This window comes from Colobus angolensis, unplaced genomic scaffold, assembly GCF_000951035.1.
Source record: "Colobus angolensis palliatus isolate OR3802 unplaced genomic scaffold, Cang.pa_1.0 Scaffold92, whole genome shotgun sequence".
Classification (NCBI taxonomy): Eukaryota; Metazoa; Chordata; class Mammalia; order Primates; family Cercopithecidae; genus Colobus; species Colobus angolensis.
The window spans coordinates 1,198,654-1,207,522 of NW_012123154.1; positions in this window are offsets into that span (position 1 = coordinate 1,198,654).

Consider the following 8,869-nt stretch of genomic DNA (forward strand, 5'->3'; position numbering starts at 1 on the left):
GAAGGAGAAAAGAAGGAAAGAAAGAAAGGAAAGGGAAGGAAGGAAGGAAGGAAGAAAGAAAGAAAGAAAGAAAGAGAAAGAAAGAAAGAAAGAAAGAGAGAGAGAGAGAGAAAGGGAAAATGTACAGCATTATACCCAGAAAAGACTGATACTTTGCAACAGGGTAAAGTCAGTATTTGTATTATCAGTTCAGTTACACTGGAACCTGGAGGAGAAACCTGGTCAGTTCTGTTTGGAGGAATCAGGGAAGGCATCATGAGGGTGGTAAATTTCATACAGAATCTAGGAAAAATGGCTGTTTGCCAAGCTGTCTGGGAGAGCCGGGTCATTTAAGGCAATCTCCAGGACTGGAGCAAAGGCCTGAGACAGTCTGGTGTGTGCATGAGGAAGGGGTACACCGTGTGCATAGCAATAGCTAGCATTTATGGAGCATTTACTATGTGCCTGGCATTGCTTTAGGTCAGTGGCTCTCTGTCCTGGCTGCATGTTAGAAAAATCTACAGAGGTTTGTGCTTGATCTGTTTGAATATGAATGCTAGGCTCCATCCCTAGAGAGTCTTATGTAATTGGTTTGGGATAGCCCAGTCATCAGTACTTTTAAAAAGCCCCTCAGGTGATGCTAATACAGATCCAGAATTTAGTAGCTCCAGGCTGGGTGTTTTAGAAGTATTAACTCATTTAATCTCCATGACAACTCTATGAAGTCACTGTCGAGGCTCAGACTCAGAGATCACACAGCAAGGAATTATAAGGTTGAATCAAGGCAAATCAAACTCCAGAATGCTCTCTCTTAACCACTAGGCTGCAGATGGAGAGGAGGGTGTTTGGGGGCAAAAAGAAGACACCAAAATGGGGAAGGTGCAAGGAATAGGTGCCAGATGGCAGCTGCTCTGATTGTCGGTTTTGTGTCCACATCTTCTCTGTCTGGCACCAGGTTTGGGTGCAATAGTCTCACAAGCATACAAGGACCTCGAGCATGTCCTTGTAAGCATCAGGACCTAGACCACCTTGTTCCTATCCCCAGCTTCACTGAGTTGGGCACTCAAATTTAAATGTATGTACAAATCATCAGGGGATTGTATCAAAATGCAGATTCCGATTCAGTAGGTCCGGAATGGGAACTGAGATTATGCATTTCCAAGAAACTCCTGGGTGAAATCAGTGCTGCTAATCTGCAGACCACACTCAGTAGAAGTGAATAAAAACGCAAGTATAATGCGCCTGCCTATTCTGTCTGTGGGAGCCTGTGCGTTCTTGAACCTGGAGAGAGCTCCCTTCTTTCTGACCCGGGAGTGACTTCTGCACCTTCTGCATTTCGTAGAAGCCTCACCAGGCTGCAGAAATAACCTGCTTTATTTGTGCTTCCCTTAGGGGATACTACAATGTTATCTCAGTAGTGGTTTGCAAATTTTAGCTTGCACGGGAATCATCTGGAAAGCTTCTGAAAAATGGAGATTGCTAGACCCCATCCCAGAGTTTCTGATTCTGTGCCTTCACGAACCCTCATCTCCTCCTTGTCTGTATACAACGGAGCATTCAATGCTATCTGCCTTATGAAGTGGTTCTGTGGAGTACAAAAGAAAATGGACTGAGAGCAACTGTTCGTGCCTGTAGTCCCAGCACTTTGGGAGGTCGAGGCAGGAGGATCTCTTGAGGCCAATAGTTTGAGACCAGCCTGGGCAACATAGCAAGACTCTGTCTCTAAAAAAATAAAAAGTAAAAGCTTAGCTGGGTGTGCATGAGGCCTGCAAATTTGCACGTCTACCAAGTTCCCAGGTAATGCTGATGCTCCTGTTCTGGGGACCACAATTTAAGAACACTTGTGTTATAGGAATGTCTCCAGGACAGCATTTCCTTAAAAAGCTTAGCTGGGTCTGCATGAGGCCTGCAAATCTGCATGTCTACCAAGTTCCCAGGTAATGCTGATGCTCCTGTTCTGGGGACCACAATTTAAGAACACTTGTATTATAGGAATGTCTCCAGGACAGCATTTCCTTAACCATGTCCATTGTGGGTAGACACACTAGCTTTCTTGCCATCCCAACGAAAGGTATGGAGTCCCTGGCTTCAAGTCCTGGCTGTGCCACTAATTCCATTAGTGACCATAACAGCTATGGATTGAGTTGGCTGCATATAAGCAGAAAACCCAAATAACAATGACATATTCAAGAGGTTTATTTTTGTTTCATGTGACGTAAAATGTAGAGGTAGGTGATCCAGGGTAATTGTGGTAGGTCCAAGATGTCAGCAATATTCTAGATTTTTAACTTTCTGGTCTACTGCCTTTAGTTTGTGGCTTTCATCATAAAGATCGCCTCACAGGCATAGAATGGACACCTCTGGCCTTTGTGTTTGAATTCTAGAAGAAAGGAGGAAAAAGCAAAGGTTTAGACCAAGCTTGTCTAATCCACGGGCTAAAGGCAGCCTGACAGCTTTGAATGTGGCCCAACACAAATTCATAAACTTTCTTAAAACATTATGAGATTTTTTTTTAGGATTTTTTTTTTTAGCTTATCAGTTATCGTTAGTGTCAATGTATTTTATGTGTAGCCCAAGGCAATTCTTCTTCCACTGTGGCCCAGAGAAGCCAAAAGATTGGACACTCTGGCTTAGACCTTCTTTTAAGGGAATTTTTCTGGAAGCCACACTTATATCTCCACTCTTACTTAAATCTCATTGGCCAGAACTTAGTCCATGACCACCTTTCTCTGAAAGGGAGGCTGGGAAATGTAGTTTTTCTAATTGAGCGTATGACCACCACCAACAAAATCTGGATTCTGATTATAAGTATCTACTCTTTACTGCTAGTTAGAATGAAGAAGAGGATGGCTGTTGCTAATTCTAACTAGTAGTATCAAGTAGTTCCTACCACAATAACCCTGGGCAAGTGTCTTCCACTCTTGGGCTCTATCTCGCCCAATGTAAAATAAAGTTGGTCTTAATGATCAAACTTTATTTGAACCTATCAAATAAAGAGATCCTATCCAACTATAAGGCAGTTAGATTCCATGGTTCTGTCCCTAAACGTGTTTATCAGTGATGCTCTGTGGAAAGGAAGGGCAGCCTGAGTATTGTCCTCACGCAGAACCCCTAGTGTGCTCAGCCTGATGACATGTCAGAGCATATCCTGTGCTTGTCTGTCTATTCATCCAACTACCTGTTCAAAATATTTTTTTTTTGAGATGGAGTTTTGCTTTTGTTGCCCAGGCTGGAGTGCAATGGCATGATCTCGGCTCACTGCAACCTCCGTCTCCTGGGTTCAAGCGACTCTCTTGTCTCAGCTCCCAGGTAGCTGGGATTACAGGTGCCCACCACCACGCCTGGCTCTCTTTTGTATTTTTAGTAGAGACAGGGTTTCACCATGTTGGCTAGGCTGATCTCGAACTCCTGACATCAGGTGATCTGCCTGCCTCCACCTCCCAAAGTGCTGAGATTATAGGCATGAGCCACCGCACCAAGCCCCTGTTAAAAATATTTCTGAGTACTACCACCTGATAAGTAATAAGGATACAGCTGTGAGTTTAAGCAGACATGGTCCCTGCTCTCCCTGTCCTCTTAGCAGTTTAGCAGGGAAAATAGATATAAACAAATAATGATTCAAATGTTCAACAAAGTGCTATAATGAATGTGGATGTACTACACAAGCATTATAAAGAAAATGGGGGGATGTAATTTAGGGGGGTGGACAGGAAGATTTTCCCAAGAATTTATTTTGAAGCTGACACCTGAAGAAGGGGTCAGACATGCAAAGAGTCAGAGAAAGTACACTCTAGGCAGAGAGAACAGCAAGTTCAGACACAGGCCCTGAGGCAGGAAAGAACTGGGCTCATTCTAGGAAATGAAGGATGGCCAGGGTGTCCAGACATCATCAGCGAGGAGGAGGCTGATGTGTAATGAGGCTGGAGTAGTCAGTGGATACCACAGCTTGCAGGGCCATGTAAGCTCTGGGAGTGAAACTGGATTTTATTCTAAGGGTAGTGGGAAGGCATTGGCATGTTTCAGACAGAGGTGGGGACAAGGGTGACATGATGAGATGTGCATCTTCACAGAGATTTCTCTAGATGCTGAATAGGACCTGAACAGGTTTGGATGGGGGTGATAGTGAGCAGTGCTCACACTGAGAGTTATATGGGTTTCATCCATCCATCCACTCATCCATCAACCTATTCATCCAGCCATCCATCTTTTCATCCATCTGTCTTTTCTCCCATCCACCCATCCATCCATCCACTCACTCATCCATCCACTGAACCATCCACCTATCCATCCATCATCCATCCATCCATCCATCCATCCATCCGTCTGTCCATCTGTCCATCCATCCATCCATCCATCCATCAATCTACCCATTCATTCATTCAACCATTCACCTATCCATCCATCCATCCATCCATCCATCCATCCATCCATCCGTCTGTCCATCTGTCCATCCATCATCCATCGATCTACCCATTCATTCATTCATTCATTCAACCATTCACCTATCCATCCATCTATCTACCCATTCATCCTTTCATCCATCTATCTATCTTTCTATCCATCCATCCACCCATCCGTCCATCCATCCATCATCCACCTACCCATTCAACAAACATCCATAAAGCATCTTTAACTGCCAGCTTCTCCATTACATGTGTTGGGTGAATAAGGTGGTTCATTTTCTCAATGAGTTTACCAGTTAGAAAGGTAGAGAGACACACATAAACAAACCATCATGGCTGAGTGCAGGTCCTAACAGCAGTAAGCTCCAAGAAGGGTGGGAATAGATTCCTAGCAGTGGTGATCTGTTTGCCTAATGCCAATGGCAGGTGAAAAGCCACCATGTGATTCACCACTCTGGCTGCCAAGAGTGAGGACTTTTCTGAGTCACAGGGAAATAAACACATTTTAGGGCAACAGCAAGAGGAGGGGAAGTAACAGCCTTGGAATTTAGCTTGGGGTTAAACAAAAGAGTCTTGGGAGATGCTAGGACGTAGACACATCCAGAATAGATGGAATTATTCCATGAATCTATTCTATGGTGTCCTCAGCATGAGTCTGAAGACTCCTTGTTGGCATTTCATTGACTTATTGGCTGGATTCTGGCAGCTGTTGGTGAGAGCAAGACTGGCTGCTCCAGGCATGAAACAAGCCATAGAGGAACAAGTTCAAACTCTGTTCAGCTGTATGCAAATAACTTAACCTCTCTGAGCCTTAGCTGCTTCAACTCTAAAACGGTAAATAGCACTGAGCTTGAGAAACCCTGGAATAAGATGGCTGAAGCCTAAGTTCAGTGACTGGTTCATTGTTAGTGGACCTGAGAAACTGACAGGATGGACGCAACTAGGGTTGAAAAGGCACATATTATAATGGTTAATGGTGTGGACAATGGAACCTTGCCTCCTAGATTCAGATCTTCCAATTTTCTCTTCTTTCTGTTCCACTTGCATCTGTAAACCATGTGCCCAGTCATGACCCCATAGCTGGGCAACGCCATTATATTCTCCTTTGACCATGGCTCCAAGACTTTCAGGGCATCTTGTGAGACTCTTCTCTCCAGCAGATGAAGGGTTATTATCCTCCTTTAGATTTGGTAACTGAGGCCCAAAAGAATCAAGAACTTTGGCCAAGCATGAGTCCCCATTTTACAAAGGGAGAAACAGCCTCAGAGAGTTTCAGTAATGAATTCAAGTCCATAATGCTAGTAAGTGAATGAGCTGGGATTTGAACCCAGGCCTATCTAGCTCCAGCATCCTTCTTTCATGGAGTTCAAGTCTACCAGGAGGAGGGGAGGAAATGAAGCAGATGATAGATAAGTAGATGAGTAAGTCAGTCTTACAATTATAAAAATAATTATAAGAGCTGCGAAGGAAGTAAACTGGCTGGTGTGATAGGAAATGGGAGAAGAGCAATCTTTTTCAATGGGGAGATCAGGGAAAGACTCCCAAAAGGGAGGTAATAAACCCTAAAACCATTCTTGATAATGCATGTAATGCATGCAGTATGATATTTGGCACGTAGAAAGTTCCAATAATTGGCAGTCATTATTAAGGAAAGTGAAATGCTTTCTCAAAGATAATTGTAAAATCAAAGGGATAGTGTGTGTTTTGTCCTACTTCCAACATTTCTCTCACGGAATAGTGGGGAGGGAGGAGAAAACTGAGGACAGTGATAGGCTTGGCAAACAGAGGCCTTGGCTGGCTCAGAGCTTCAGCACCTGGGGCCAGCTGCCTCATTCAGTTCTTGGCAACGCCCCCGCAGAGTGGAGAACGCCAAGGGGGTAAGAGTCATCTCCGCTCTCCATGCAGTAGCTGTGTGACCTTGGGCAAGTCACATCTCCTGTCTGGGCATCTGTTTGTTCATCTGTAAAATGAAGGTTTGGGTCTAGATGGGTTTTTAAAATCCCTTCCGGCTCTAATTCTGTGTCATCTGAGTTCTGACCAACGCCTCCCTCCTTCCGCGGACGTGTTCCCACAGTGCCCTCTATTGGCTGTTTAGTAGAGAGCAGGTACAATACAGATGCAGCCCCGGGGACCGGGAGAAATAGGAACTGCCAGCTGCCCTTCTTCTGTAAGAGATTTAGAACCCTGGGGGCAGATCTGGATCCGCACACAGGATAAGAGTTGGGCAGTCTGACTTCCTAGAGTCAGGGAATTTTGGAAAGGGAAACTTAAAGACTATTTATTGCAACAACAGCAGTATTAGCTAACTTTTGTTTAGGGCTAACCATTTACCGAACATGGGCTTGATGCTGTGCATGAAGTCATGAGTATAACAGGCACAGGGCCGTCCTGAGGGTGGTAACGTGTACACGGAGACCTAAAGAGTGAGGACTGGCCCGTGTGAAGATCAGCTGGGAAGACTGTAACAGCCAAGAGAATAGCATGTGCAAAGGTCCTGGAGGAGAAAAAGACAAGGGTGTGTTCGGAACCAAAGGAAGTAGAGTCGATTGTTGCTAGATACTGGAGGCTAAAGAATCTTGGAATGTTAAAACCATGATGACTGGTGGAGTTGCAATCACTTTGTAAAACTGCTTAGCAGTATTTACCAAAGCTGAATATATACACTTCACGAAGATGAGGTTCTGCGCTCACCAAAAAGGCGTGAATAAGAAAGCAACATGCTTACCAGTAGCTGAAAGCTGGAAACAGCCCACATGTCCATCAACAGTAGAATGGATCAATAAATTAGGCTTTGTTCTTCCAACAGAATCATGTCAGAAATCAGAATGAGATCCAAGTATAATTAAACACAACAATATGAATCGGGTTCACAAAGAGAATGTTGCACACATTAATAAGAAACTGAGTTCAACAATGAGAACACTTGGACACAGGGTGGGGAACATCACACACCAGGGCCTGTTGTGGAGGGGGGGAGGGGGAGGGATATCATTAGGAGATATACCTAATGTAAATGACGAGTTAATGGGTACAGCACACCAACATGGCACATGTATACCTATGTAACAAACCTGCACGTTGTGCACATGTACCCCAGAACTTAGAGTATAATAAAAAAAAAAAAGGTAGAAAAAAGAAACTGAGTTCAAATGATATATATTCCTCTTATATAAAGTTCAAAACCAGATAAAACCCCTCTATGGTGCTAGAAGTCAGGATAGCGGTTGCCCTTGGGAGATGTAGGAACTGGAGAGGCAAGAGGGGGTTTCTGGGAGCAGCCACTGTTGTATTTCATGAATGGGGTGCTGGTTACACAGGAGTGTTCATTTTGTTAAAATTCATGAAGCTGTACTTGTGATGTATGTGCATGATCTGTATATTATATGCCAATAAAACATAGTAAAAGCATTATATGGCTATCAGGTGACATCCACTTGTTCATCACAGTCACACTTACTGTCACCACCGGTAGGAGCAACACAGACAGGAATATGTTGAGAACAAGATTCTAAGTGGTACTTTTCCACCTAAGGAGCTCCAAGTAGAGAGGAACTCTTGACAAGATAGGCCAGTTCCTCGGAGTCCCTGAAGAGTGGAGAATGACTGGACAAGGAGCTGGTTCACTGGGGTCTTCAGAAAAAGCCAGAAAGAATCAAGGAAGGGAAAGTTTTCTCTCCCAAGGCATCTCAGAGTTCTGAATCGGCTTCCTGCTTAGCATATCAGTACCAGAAAGGCACTCTCCCAGGTTCTGAATTTACTGGAGGGTTCTGAGGCCCCAGTGGGGATTTGTCTTGAGACAGCCTTAGGCTGGGGAAAAGAGGGCGGTTTTCGGGCCAGAAGGTTTGATATCCATACCTTGTCAACAGTGAAGTCACAGGTCATCAAGTATAACAGAGGAGGTATCATTACCTTCATTTACAGATGACCTGAGGGAAGTTAAGTGCAGTTCTTGAACTGCTCACATCAGCAGAAGTCAGGCTGAAATAGGAATTTCTTGATTCCTGGTTCAGTGTACTCTGGGTGTCAGTTTTCTCATGGACACAAAGGAGTTGAATTAGATCATCTGTAAAGCTCCTCCGTGTGTCCCAGGTCCAATGACTCTTCTGAGTTCTTGCTGAGGATAAAAGGGCCTTAGCAATTTCTCAGGAAGAATGGATACAGTATCATTTACCCTTGCCTGCATTAGCTAGCAGCTGTCAGCACACGCATACACAAAAATATGCACATATGGGCACACATGTACACACATGCAGACGTGCACACTCATGCACACGTGCATATACACATACACACTATGCACGTTTATATGCTCTCATGCACATGCACACCTATGTACACACACATCTTGCCACAGTTCTGAGGTAGGTTTTTTATTGTTGTTTTTCTTCTTCTTCTTTTTTTTTTTTTTTTTTGAGACATAGTCTCACTCTGTCTCCCAGGCTGGAATGCAGTGGTGCACACTCATGCACACGTGCATATACACATAC